We start from the raw sequence: 14,542 nt of genomic DNA on the forward strand, positions 1-14,542 counted from the left end.
AAGAAAGCGCTACCAGGGAGACAACCCGGAAGTTTTAGAGAGTCATTTATTTCTGTTGAGTGCTTTTATAAATTTTAAAAACAAAAAATATAGATGGGAACCCAAAACTTTTCAAAAAGGAAAGTGAAAGTGAGAAAGACAAGCATTGTTGAAGTGGGGGAGCTCCTTAAACTTTGTTCATGCTCACGGAAACTTTGTGAATCTTGATTACAGAAACTTCTCAATAAAAATAATTTTCCCCATATACAATTCGATTGTATTATAAAAAATAATGTGCCAAGATTTGCCTTTAGGATGTTTACATTGCTTGTTAGTTTGTGCGGTGCAGGACAGAAACTTTGGCTGTAGTGCGCGATTTTAAATGTTTTACTGGAACGTCAAATGGTTCTTAAACTTTTTGCACTGTCTTTCTATACAAATTTTTTATTTTTCCTAATTTTGGCAGAATTTTTAAAGTACCATAGGTATGGTGAATGTTCAGATTATTACAGACTGTTCTGTTTTAGACAGATTCTGTTTTTGATGCATAGTTTACTTGTTTTGATGAAACTATCAATTCCTATCAGTGGATTAAGCCATGGAAAAGTTATATTACAGTAGCTATAATGCAAAAACAAAATATTAATTGGTTTTCAACAGTACTTAGAGTAGTGATTTGCTTTATTATACTAACGGATCTTACCGAGTTTTCTGTTGAGTTTGTGTGGATGAAGTGTTCGAAGATCGAGGAGGTCTCGATATGAGGATAAGGAGGAGAGGCAAGAGCTCAAGCTTGGGGATTACCAAGGCACCCCAAGTAAATATTCAAGGAGACTCAAGCGTCTAAGCTTGGGGATGCCCCGGAAGGCATCCCATCTTTCTTCAACAAGTATCGATATGTTTTCGGATTCGTTTCGTTCATGCGATATCTGCAAATCTTGGAGCATCTTTTGCATTTAGTTTTCACTTTTATTTTATGCACCATGATGGTATGAGATAGTCCTTGGTTGATTTATAGAATTCTCATTGTACTTCACTTATATCTTTTGAGTATGGCTTTATAGAATGCTTCATGTGCTTCACTTATATCATTTGAAGTTTGGATTGCCTGTTGCCCTACACATAAAACCGCCATTTGTAGAATACTCTTTTGCTTCACTTATACTTGTTAGAGCTTGGGCATATCTTTTGTAGAAAGAATTAAACTCTCTTGCTTCACTTATATCTATTTAGAGAGATGATAGGAATTGGTCATTCACATGGTTAGTCATAAAATCCTACATAAAACTCGTAGATCACTGAATATGATATGTTTGATTCCTTGCAATAGTTTTGTGATATAAAGATGGTGATATTAGAGCCATGCTAGTGGGTAGTTGTTGATTGTAGAAATACTTGTGTTGAAGTTTGTGATTCCCGTAGCATGGACGTATGGTGAACCGTTATGTAACGAAGTTGGAGCATGAGGTATTTATTGATTACCTTCCTTATGAGTGGTGGTCGGGGACGAGCGATGGTCTTTTCCTACCAATCTATCCCCCTAGGGGCATGCGTAGTAGTACGTTGCTTCAAGGACTAATAAACTTTTACAATAAGTATATGAGTTCTTTATGACTAATGTGAGTCCACGAATTATACGCACTCTCACCCTTCCATCATTGCTAGCCTCTTCGGTACCGTGCATTGCCCTTTCTCACCTCGAGAGTTGGTGCAAACTTCGCCGGTACATCCAAACGCCGTGATATGATACGCTCTATCACACATAAGCCTCCTTATATCTTCCTCAAAACAGCCACCATACCTACCTATCATGGCATTTCCATAGCCATTCCGAGATATATTGCCATGCAACTTCCATCATCATCATATACATGACGTGAGCATTTATTGTCATATTGCTTTGCATGATCGTAAGATAGCTAGCATGATGTTTTCATGGCTTGTCCGTTTTTTGATGTCATTGGTACGCTAGATCATTGCACATCCCGGTACACCACCGGAGGCATTCATATAGAGTCATATCTTTGTTCTAGTATCGAGTTGTAATATTGAGCTGTAAGTAAATAAAAGTGTGATGATCATCATTATTAGAGCATTGCCCCAAGAAAAAAGAGAGTGGCCAAAGAAGCCTAAATAAAAAAGGGGGCCAAAGAAGCCCGCAAAAAAAAGAAAAAAAAGAAAAAAAATAAAAAGGGGCAATGTTACTATTCTTTTACCGCACTTGTGCTTCAAAGTAGCACCATGTTCTTCATATAGAGAGTCTCTTGAGTTATCACTTTTATATACTAGTGGGAATTTTCATTATAGAACTTGGCTTGTATATTCCGATGATGGGCTTCCTCAAATGCCCGAGGTCTTCATGAGCAAGTGAGTTGGATGCACACCCACTTAGTTTCCAGTTTGAGCTTTCATACACTTATAGCTCTTAGTGCATCCGTTGCATGGCAATCCCTACTCCTCACATTGACATCAATTGATGGGCAACTCCATAGCCCGTTGATTAGCCGCGTCGATGTGAGACTTTCTCCTTTTTTGTCTTCTCCACACAACCTCCATCATCATATTCTACTCCACCCATAGTGCTATGTCCATGGCTTGCGCTCATGTATTGCGTGAGGGTTGAAAAGGATGAAGCGCGTTAAAAAGTATGAACCAATTGCTCGGCTTGTCATCGGGGATGTGCATGATGTGAATACTTTGTGTGGTGAAGATGGAGCATAGCCAAACCATATGATTTTGTAGGGATAACTTTCTTTGGCCATGTTATTTTGAGAAGACATGATTGCTTTATTAGTATGCTTGAAGTATTATTGTCTTAATGTCAAATGATAGACTATTGCTTTGAATCACTCGTGTCTTAATATTCATGCCATGATTAGATTATGTGATCAAGATTATGCTAGGTAGCATTCCACATCAAAAATTATCTTTTTTATCATTTACCTACTCGAAGACGAGCAGGAATTAAGCTTGGGGATGCTGATACGTCTCCGTCATATCTATAATTTTTGATTGTTCCATGCCAATATTCTACAACTTTCATATACTTTTGGCAACTTTTTATACTATTTTTTGGGACTAACATATTGATCCAATGCCCAGTGCTAGTTCCTATTTGTTCCATGTTTTTTGTTTCGCAGAAAATCCATATCAAATGGAGTCCAAACGGGATAAAAACTGATGGAGATTTTTTCTGGAATATTTATGATTTTTGGAAAGAAGAATCAACGCGACACGATGCCCGAGGGGGCCACGAGGCAGGGGGCGCGCCCCAGGGGGTCAGGCGCGCCCTGGACCCTCGTGGCCACCCCGTAAGGCGGTTGGAGCCCTTCTTTCGCTGCAAGAAAGCTAATTTCCGGATAGAGATCGTGTCCAAAATTCAGCCCAATCGGAGTTACGGATCTCCGGTTATAAAAGAAACGGTGAAAGGGCAGAATCCGGAGCGCAGAAACAGAGAGAGACAGAGAGACAGATCCAATCTCGGAGGGGCTCTCGCCCCTCCCACGCCATGGAGACCATGGACCAGAGGGGAAACCCTTCTCCCATCTAGGGAGAAGGTCAAGGAAGAAGAAGAAGGAGAGGGGCTCTCTCCCCCTCGCTTCCGGTGGCGCCGGAACGCCGCCGGGGCCATCATCATCACCGCGATCTTCACCAACACCTACGCAATCTTCACCAACATCTCCATCACCTTCCCCCTCTATCTACAGCGGTCCACTCTCCTGCAACCCGCTGTACCCTGTACTTGGACATGGTGCTTTATGCTTCATATTATTATCCAATGATGTGTTGCCATCCTATGATGTCTGAGTAGATTTTCGTTGTCCTATCGGTAATTGGTGAATTGCTATGATTGGTTTAATTTGCTTGTGGTTACGTTGCTGTCCTTTGGTGCCCATCATATGAGCGCGCGCGTGGATCACACCATAGGGTTAGTTGTATGTTGATAGGACTATGTATTGGAGGGAAAGAGTCACAGAAGCTTCAACCTAGCATAGAAATTGATGCATGCGGGATTGAAGGGGGACCAATATATCTTAATGCTATGGTTGGGTTTTACCTTAATGAACGTTAGTAGTTGCGGATGCTTGCTAATGTTCCAACATAAGTGCATAGAATTCCAAGTCAGGGATGACATGCTAGCAGTGGCCTCTCCCACATAAAACTTGCTATCGGTCTAGTAAGGTAGTCAATTGCTTAGGGACAATTTCGCAACTCCTAACACCACTTTTCCACACTCGCTATACTAACTTTATTATGTCTTTACCTAAACAGCCCCTACTTTTTATTTATGTGCTCTTTATATTCTTGCAAACCTATCTCGAACAACACCTACGAAGTACTTCTAGTTTCATACTTGTTCTAGGTAAAGCAAACGTCAAGCGTGCGTAGAGTTGTATCGGTGGTCGATAGAACTTGAGGGAATATTTGTTTTACCTTTAGCTCCTCGTTGGGTTCGACACTCTTACTTATCGAAAGAGGCTACAATTGATCCCCTATACTTGTGGGTTATCAACAACTCATGTCTATGGCCAGGAAACTTAACCATCTTTGATTCAACGAGCTAGTCAAGTAGAGGCATACTAGTGACACTCTGTTTGTCTATGTATTCACACATGTACTAAGTTTCCGGTTAATACAATTCTAGCATGAATAATACACATTTATCATGATATAAGGAAATATAAATAACAATTTTATTATTGCCTCTATAGGGCATATTTCCTTCATCACCCTCTATAGACCACGACCGTCTAGCTACACTACATAGATCTCATCAGAAGTGCTATACAAGGTATTACCCTCGACACTCGATAGTAACCATGCAGTGTCGTACAACTAAGGGGTGTGTGATGTGATGTGTCAGGCTCGGGACGTTGACCACGTTGATCGAGCCATCAGTCATTAAGCTGGGGCAACTGGGACAAGGTGAGGGGCCACTGGTGGATCACTAACCAACCTATACTAAGCATATAGGATAAGCGGGTAATGTACAAAAGCAGGTTACAAAAGCAGACTATGCATCAGAATAGGAGCAATCAAAGATAGTAGCAAAATCTAATGCAAGCATGAGAGAGAATGAAATGGGTGATATAGGGATGATCAAGGGGGTTTGCTTGCCTCGAAGCTCTGCGGAAAAGTGGCTGATCGTCAGGGGTGTAGTCGATCTCGGGAGTGCTACCTCTTGAGCATGCGTTGGTTTTCCCTTGAAGAGGAAAGGGTGATGCATCAAAGTAGCGTAAGTATTTCCCTTAGTTTTGAGAACCAAGGTATCAATCCAGTAGGAGACAACGCACAAGTCACCTAGTACCTGCACAAACAATCAATAACCTTGCAACCAACGCGATAAAGGGGTTGTCAATCCCTTCACGGTCACTCGCAAAAGTGAGATCTAATAGAGATAGTAAAGTAAATATTTTTGGTATTTTTGTTGTATAATTGGAAAGTAAAGATTGCAAAAATAGTAAACAAGATGCGATGTAAATAAAAGAGATGTAATATAATAGGAAAGAGACCCGGGGGCCATAGGTTTCACTAGTGGCTTCTCTCAAGATAGCATGTATTACGGTGGGTGAACAAATTACTGCCGAGCAATTGATAGAAAAGCGCATAGTTATGAAGATATCTAAGGCAGTGATCATGAATATAGGCATCACGTCCGTGTCAAGTAGACCGAAATGATTCTGCATCTACTACTATTACTCCACACATCGACCGCTATCCAGCATGCATCTAGAGTATTAAGTTCATAAGAACGGAGTAATGCTTTAAGCAAGATGACATGATGTAGAGGGATAAACTCAAGCAATATGATATAAACCCCATCTTTTTATCCTCGATGGTAACAATACAATATGTGCCTTGCTGCCCCTACTGTCACTGGGAAAGGACACCGCAAGATTGAACCCAAAGCTAAGAACTTCTCCCATTGCAAGAAAGATCAATCTAGTAGGCCAAACTAAACCGATAATTCGAAGAGACTTGCAAAGATATCAAATCATGCATATAAGAATTCAGAGAAGAACCAAATAATATTCATAGATAATCTTGTTCATAAATCTACAATTCATCGAATCTCGGCAAACACACCGCAAAAGAGTATTACATCGAATAGATCTCCAAGAACATCGAGGAGAAGTTTGTATTGAGAATCAAAGAGAGAGAAGAAGCCATCTAGCTAATAACTATGGACCCAAAGGTCTGTGGTAAACTACTCATGCTTCATTGGAGAGGCAATGGTGTTGATGTAGAAGCCCTCTGTGATCGATTCCCCCTCCGGCGGAGCGTCGGAAAAGGCCCCAAGATGGGATCTCACGGGTACAGAAGGTTGCGGCGGTGGAAAAGTGGTTTTGTGGCTCCCCTTGATGTTTCTAGGGTATAAGAGTATATATAGGCGAAAGAAGTACGTCGGTGGAGGTACGTGGGGCCCACGAGGGTGGGGGCACGCCCTCCTGCCTCGTGGCTTCCTCGTGGCGTTCCAGACTTCGACTCCAAGTCTTCTGGATTGCTTTCGGTCCAAGAAAGATCATCGCAAAGGTTTCATTCCGTTTGGACTCCCTTTGGAATTTCTTTTCTGCAAAACTCTAAAATAGGCAAAAAAATAGAAACTGGCACTGGGCCTCTGGTTAATAAGTTAGTCCCAAAAATAATATAAAAGAGCACATTAAAGCCCATTAAACATCCAAAACAGATAATATAATAGCATGAAACAATAAAAATTATAGATACGTTGGAGACGTATCAAGGAGTAGCGTCAGGGTCGGGGTCTACCGAAGAGAAGAGGGGGAAGAAACAATAAATATAAAGCAAACATATGCATCACTATGCATGACATAACAATATGCAGTGCTAGGGTTGACCTAACGCAGTACTACACATTACAGGTGAAGCGGGACAACATCTGGGAATGTTTTCCCAGTGTTTGGTAATTTTCAGACAGATGAAGAGAGGGGAAGGTTCTATTTTCATCATGCTAGAGGCATGTGACATATGAACGGATTGCATATTTGTATTCGTTGCATTTTTCTGAGAAATTTACATATATACATTATTTTCATCAGAATTACGGTTATTTTTCTATGATTTTTCAAAGTTTAAAAATATTCTGAAAATTCCTCGGATTTAAATTAATTCAAAAACAGAGGGCTAAAATGCTAAGTACACCAGATAGTGTACCAGCCTAAAGCCACAAGGGCTGACAGTGGCCCAGTTGACTGGGTCAACTGTCCAGTCAGCAGAGGCTGGTCAGCAGTCCACAACTGACCAGTTGACTGGTCAGTGTGACAACTAATAAAACATATTTCTTTTAACTAAATAGTTAACTGGGCCCACCTGCCATACACTGCAACTAACTAATGGAGTTAATTATGCTAATCTAAATGGTGGGCCCATATGTCACTTTTAGTTATTTAACTAAACACTCTTGTTAGGTTTTAATTAGGTGGTTAGGGGATTAGTTAAACCGGGCGGGCCCAGATGTCAGTGGGTCAACCCACTATTTAAACATGCGTGCCCACCGGTGAGTTCAGAGGATGGCGGAGTGCACGGAGCTAGCGGCTCAAGCGACCAAAAGGGCCGGCCTCGACCGTCAAATGAACGAGCGTGATGCACCACGTCGAGCTGCGCCTTCGCCTGGAGCTAGGAGCGGCCGGAACAACTCCAGGGTCGGAGTAAATGGCCACGGGTAGCCTAACCGACTGCCCCTGGTTCTTCTGAAAAAATTATCAGGCCTTCGGGCCTCCAAGCACTCCGAGCATTGGGCCGCCTTCCCTGGCCGGCTACCTCTGAAGCCGACTCCCGGAAGGCGACCCAGCCTCACCAACTCCTCCCCAGGACGACTACGGGGTGGCCGACTCCAAGAAGCCGGCCAAGAAGGACGCCGACTCCTAGGAGACGGCCGAGACCACAACCACCAAAGCTGTTCCCACATAACGGCGACGCGACGGGGTGTGGCCACAGTGCGGCCCACTACCCCCAAAGCCCGAGGCGGGCGTGGCTACAGGAGGCCGTACGGGACGGCCATCTCCCGTGCGGCTCGGCACTGTAGCCATGCTGGCCTCGACGTCACCCACGACCGACTCCCGTACGGCCCGCGGGCGGCGGGCCCCTTCAGCCAGAGAGAGGCGTGAAGGCGGCCTGGCCTTTCCCAGTCGGCCAAGAGCGTAGCCGGCCTCCAGAAGCCGGCTACTCCCTTCCTCGAAGCAGGAGCCCCATTAAGGAGACAAGACGAGGTAAGGCTACAGTGAGAGCCCCCGAGGCGGCCCACTGTAGCCACGCTTACCTCGACAAAGCCCTCGTCATCAGAGGCGCGGCTATAGTAAGCAGCCGCCGACAAGACCCTAGGCGGTGGGGCCGGCCTGTCGACCAAGTAGCCGGCAGCCGGCGGGACCCAGCAGCCGGCAGGACCCAGCAGCCAGCGGAGAAGCCGGCGAGCGTAGACACTGACGACTGGGACCGGAGCCCAGCCAGATTACCATTGTACCCCCGGGGGGTAGGCCTATATAAACCCCCCGGAGCACCCATGCAAAGGGTTGGCCTCTGAGCATAGTTCGCTTCTAAGCATAGCACACACACACCATAGATAGAGAGAAGCAAGAGCTAGCCTTGTTCTCCTTCTCCCTTGATCTCAACAGCTCTAGGAGCGATTGTAGCTACCTTTCATCGATCTAGTGATCATGCGGAGACCCCGCAGAGCAGGACTAGGGGTGTTATCTCCTCGGAGAGCCCCGAACCTGGGTAAGATCCGCCGGCGTGCATGTCTTCGCCTCATCCCGTTTCCAGGCACCGGCAACGTTTTATTGGCTCCCACAATGATAAGCCATCCCTTGGCATATGTCGCACCAACCACCCGACATTTGGCGCCCACCGTGGGGCCAGGTGCACCGTCGTCCGGAGACCTGTTCTGGACAGGAACCCTCTTCCTCCCCCGCGAGCTCAGCCAGCCCGCTGCGCCCGATGGCGTTTGCCACGACGCGCTGCAAGGCGTCGACGACGCCTGCACTGCGAGCTGCCTCGCCGATCTTCTCGCCGAGGCTCGCATCTCCGACGAGCCTGCGTCCGACGCAGGCACCGACTACCCCGAGAGCCGCCTCGTCAGCCTCCTCGACCAACTTCACGTCTCCAGCGAGCCTGCTGCGGACATGGAGTCGGTCGGCTCCACCGACCCGATGCTCATCGACTCCGACACCGCGTCGCTTGACGCCTACCCCTCCGACGTGGTGGTCTTCGATGACCCCCTCCCTCGAGCTGACAGCGGCAGCAGCGCTGTCACCGAAGTGCTGGTCATCAGCCACGTCTCCAACTCTGGCGAGAATGCCCGCCACGCTCAGCAAGCGGCGATGCACGACCTCTCCGTCCCCATCCCGGCCGACGCCGACGCCGAGACCCTGGAGGCACGCCGCCTTGCCCTCATCGCGGAGGGCCAGAAGATAGCCTCGATGAGACGCCTCACCGAGGCCCACCAGCGCGAAGTCGACCGCGCCGCCTTCGGCACGCCGCCGCCTAGCGGCCCGAGCCGAGCCGGCTTCGTCCAGAAGCACGGCGCAGCCGTCGCCAGCATGCTGGGCACAGATCGCCCCGTCTACGCCACCCCGCTCGAGAATCTGCGAGCCGCTCAGGCGGCTGCAGAAGATCTCAATGGGCTGGGAGCCGATGAGCTCCCCTACATGACGAGACAGATCCAACAGCTACTCGACGCGGCTGCAGAACGGCACGAAGCCGGCGCCCGTGCTGATAGTCATCCCCCGCACCGGGAGCACGCCGCGACGTCCCGCTCGCCGACTGTGAGCGGCGCGCGCCAGAAGAAAGACAAGGAGCCGGCTGCCAGCCGCAGCCGGACTCGAATCACCATCGAGCGCGACGCGGATGGCCGCCCTCGAGCTGTAGAGCACCAAGGAAATCTGCCTCCTCCCCCGCCTCGAAGAGAAAGACGCCTCACTCCGCCGCCTATCACACATCTGACTCTTGGCGACCGACTTGGCCGCCGACAAGGAGTCGGCGAGAGCGACGCCCGCCACAGGATCGACCGCCTTGCTCAGTCCTTGGCGTTAGAAGAAGAAGACGATGTCGGCCCGCCATGCTTTGTCCCCTGCATCCGCGACGAGCTCTTCCCCAAAGGGTTCTCGCTCCCCAGAGACACGCCCAAGTACAACGGCTCGGTGAAGCCGGAAGATTGGCTCATCGACTACTCCACGGCCGTCAGCATAGCCAACGGCAATCGGCGCGTCGCCATGAAGTACGTCCCCCTCATGCTGCAAGGCACGGCGCGCACATGGCTCAACAGCCTCAAGCCCTACAGCATCAACAGTTGGCTAGACTTCACCGAAGTCTTCGTCCGCAACTTCACCAGCACCTACAAGCGGCCTCCCAAGCCTCGCCAGCTCTCCCTCTGCGTCCAAGGGCCCAACGAGTCGACACGCGACTACCTCACGCGATGGGCCGAGCTCCGCAACTCCTGCGAGGGAGTGCACGAGGTCCAGGCCATCGAGTACTTCACCGCCGGGTGCCGAGAGGGCACCCTCCTCAAGCACCGACTCCTCTGCGACGAGCCGACTACCCTCGACGAGTTACTAGTCACCACCGACAAGTACGCCACAGCCGACTCCTCAATGAAAACCGAGCTCCGAGTGGACGCCTCGGGGAAAGTACTTTCTCCGGCTCCCAAAACACCGGCTGGCAACCCTAATCGGCGCCCCTACCAGAACGACCACAAGCGCAAGGGCCCCATGCCGACTTCCTCCAGTCGGCAGGTGGCCACAGTTGAAGACGAGCAGCCTGAAGAACGGCCCGCTCCCAAGAAGAAGGGTGGAAGGCCGGCTTGCCATCCGTCTTTCTCCTACGAACAAGCACTCGATGCCCCCTGCAAGTTCCACAGCGGCGCGAAGCCGTCCAACCACACAACCCGAAAATGCCACTGGCTCACCCGCATCACCAAGGGTGAGGGAATGTTGCCGCCTCCGCCTCCCGGCCAGCCGCCTCTAGCCCCTCAGCAGCCGGCGGCTCGACCGGCAGTCGGCGCCATCCAAGACGAATTCCCCGAAGAGCACGCCGCCTACGTCGTCTTCACAAGTCAAGCCGACGACAAGCGCAGCCGACGCCGGCAGCACCAAGAAGTGAATGCAGTCGCCACTAGCTCTCCCGAGTTCATGCATTGGTCAGAAAAGCCAATCAGCTGGAGCCAGGCCGACCACCCAGAGGTGATGCCTTCGCCCGGCTCCTATGCAATGGTCTTGGACGTCACCCTTGCGACGGAGAGGCGAGCTGCCAGATTTTCCCGCGTCCTGATAGACGGCGGAAGCAGTATCAACATACTGTACCGCGATACCATGGAGAAGCTGAACATCAAAGCGAAGCAGCTCATGCCGAGCCGCACCGTCTTCCATGGTATCGTACCCAGCCTGTCTTGCTCTCCAATCGGCAAGATCAAAATGGATGTTCTCTTCGGAGACAAAGATCATTTTCGCCGGGAGGCAATATGGTTCGAGGTAGTGGATTTGGAGAGCCCCTATCATGCATTGCTTGGCCGACCTGCTTTGGCCAAGTTCATGGCTGTGCCCCACTACGCCTACCTGAAGATGAAGATGCCGAGCTCGAAGGGGATCATCACGGTAGCCGGCGACTACAAGAAGTCCATCGAGTGCGCCATGGCCAGTAGCCGGCTGGCCGAGTCCCTCGTGGTGGCAGAAGAGAAGAAGATGTTGGAACGGGTTGTGGCCATGGCCGGCAAGCAGCCGGCCTTGTCCCCCAACCCCAAGGATTGTGATGCGCAGGGCTCCTTCCATCCTGCAAAAGAGACGAAGAAGATACCTCTGGACCGGAAGCACCCGGAGAGGTTCACTGTCATTGGGGCGAACTTGGACAGTAAATAGGAAGGCGAGCTCGTTGACTTCCTCCGTGAGAATCGAGACATCTTTGCATGGTCCCCAAAGGACATGCCGGGTGTCCCGAAGGATTTTGCCGAGCACAAGCTACATGTCCGAGATGACGCGAAGCCGGTCAAGCAGCCCCTCCACCGACTGTCAGAAGAGAAGCGAAGAATTGTAGGAGAAGAGATAGCCCGGCTCCTTGCAGCCGGCTTTATCATGGAAGTGTTCTTTCCAGAATGGCTTGCCAACCCAGTTCTGGTTCTGAAGAAGAATAACAAGTGGCGTATGTGTATAGACTACACGAGTTTGAACAAGGCCTGCCCAAAGGATCCGTTTGCTCTGCCACGGATTGACCAAGTGATAGACTCCACAGCCGGATGCGAGCTGTTAAGTTTTTTGGATGCATACTCAGGGTATCATCAGATCAAGTTGGACCCGGCTGACCGCCTGAAGACTGCCTTCATCACACCCTTTGGAGCTTTCTGCTACCTGACAATGACATTCGGCCTGAGAAATGCCGGTGCCACTTTTCAGCGTTGCATGCAGAAATGTCTCTTGAAACAACTCGGCAGAAATGCCCACCTCTACGTAGACGACATTGTGGTGAAGACAGAGAAGCGCAGTACCTTGCTGGAAGACCTGAAAGAAACATTTGCCAACTTGCGCCGACTCCAAATCAAGCTCAATCCCGAGAAGTGCGTGTTCGGAGTGCCAGCCGGCTAGCTGCTAGGCTTCCTGGTCTCCGAACGCGGCATTGAGTGCAACCCCGTCAAGATCAAGGCCATCGAGAGGATGGAGATTCCCACCAAGCTGCGAGATGTGCAGAAGTTCACTGGCTGCTTAGCCTCCCTGAATCGTTTTATCAGCCGACTAGGAGAAAAGGCTCTCCCCCTGTACCGACTCATGAAGAAGTCCACTCACTTTGAGTGGAATGATCAAGCCGACCAAGCCTTCCATGAGTTGAAGAAAATGTTGACCACTCCGCCTGTCCTGGCAGCGCCGACTGAGAAGGAGCCCATGCTCCTCTACATCGCCGCGACTAGCCGAGTCGTCAGCACTGTTGTTGTGGTCCAGCGCCCGGAGGAAGGCCGAGCCCAGCTGGTCCAGAGGCCGGTCTACTATCTCAGCGAAGTACTATCCAGCTCAAAGCAAAACTACCCGCACTACCAGAAGATGTGCTATGGAGTGTACTTCGCTGCCAAGAAATTGAAGCCCTACTTCCAAGAGCACCCCATCACGGTCGTGTGCACTGCCCCGCTCGCCGAGATCATAGGCAGCCGGGATGCATCCGGCCGGGTGGCCAAATGGGCCATTGCGTTGGCGCCCTACATGATCTTCTATCAACCCCGCACCGCCATCAAGTCGCAAGCACTGGCCGACTTCCTCGTCGACTGGGCCGAGACCCAGTACCTACCGCCGGCTCCCGACTCTACCCATTGGCGGATGCACTTTGACGGGTCCAAGATGCGCACCGGCTTGGGAGCCGGCATCGTCCTCACCTCTCCCAAAGGCGACAAGCTCAAGTACACGCTGCAGATCCACTTCGCCGCCTCCAACAACGTCGCCGAGTACGAGGCGCTCGTACACGGGCTCCGGCTAGCCAAAGAGCTTGGTATATGCCGGATCCTGTGCTACGGCGACTCAGACTTGGTGGTCCAGCAATCATCTGGTGACTGGGACGCCAAGGACGCGAACATGGCGTGCTATCGTTTTCTCGTCCAGCAGATAAGCGGATACTTCGAAGGGTGCGAGTTCCTTCACGTGCCAAGGGCCGACAACGACCAAGCAGATGCCCTAGCACGGATCGGCTCCACCCGACAAGCCATACCGACTGGCGTCTCCCTCCAGCGCCTCCTCAAGCCGTCCATCAAGCCGTCTCCAGAGTCGGATTCCTTCTTCGTACCGCCTGCGCCAGAAACAGCCGGATCCGACTGGAGAAATCCCGCAGGCGGCACGAGGACTTCGACGACTGGCCCGGGGACTGCCGTAGTCGCACCCGGCCCGGGGACTTCAGAACCCGGCTCGGGGACTGCAGCAGTCGGCCCGGGGACTGCAACGGCACAAGAAGCGGTGGCCGACTCCAATGCAACACCCAACCCACCCACCCGAGTCATGGTGGCCACATTAACAGAAGAAGAAGTCACAGCTCCCTCATGGGCCCAGCCCATCCTCAAGTTCCTAGTCAGCAGAGAGCTGCCGGCTGACGAGATCTCAGCAAGACTAGTGCAACGACGAGCCGCAGCATACACAATAATGAACAGAGAGCTTGTGAAGCGCAGCGTCACTGGAGTCTTCCAGCGTTGTGTCGAGCCAGAAAAAGGAGTGGCAATCCTCAAAGACATCCACCAAGGCGAATGCGGCCACCACGCAGCCTCAAGATCCCTTGTGGCCAAGGCTTTCCGCCATGGTTTCTTCTGGCCGACTGCCTTGGAGGATGCTAAAGAAATAGTCAAGAGCTGCAGAGCATGTGAAGTTTTTAGTTCCAAGCAACACCTGCCGGCTTCTGCCCTCAAAACCATTCCCCTCACTTGGCCTTTTGCCATCTGGGGACTGGACATGGTGGGCCCTTTCAAGACAGCCCGCGGTGGCCTGACACATCTACTTGTTGTTGTGGACAAGTTCACAAAGTGGATTGAAGCAAAGCCAATCAAGAAACTCAATGGGACGACTGCCGTAACATTCATCACCGACATCACTACTCG

The sequence above is a fragment of the Aegilops tauschii genome, chromosome 3 (genome assembly GCF_002575655.3).
Source record: "Aegilops tauschii subsp. strangulata cultivar AL8/78 chromosome 3, Aet v6.0, whole genome shotgun sequence".
Lineage (NCBI taxonomy): Eukaryota > Viridiplantae > Streptophyta > Magnoliopsida > Poales > Poaceae > Aegilops > Aegilops tauschii.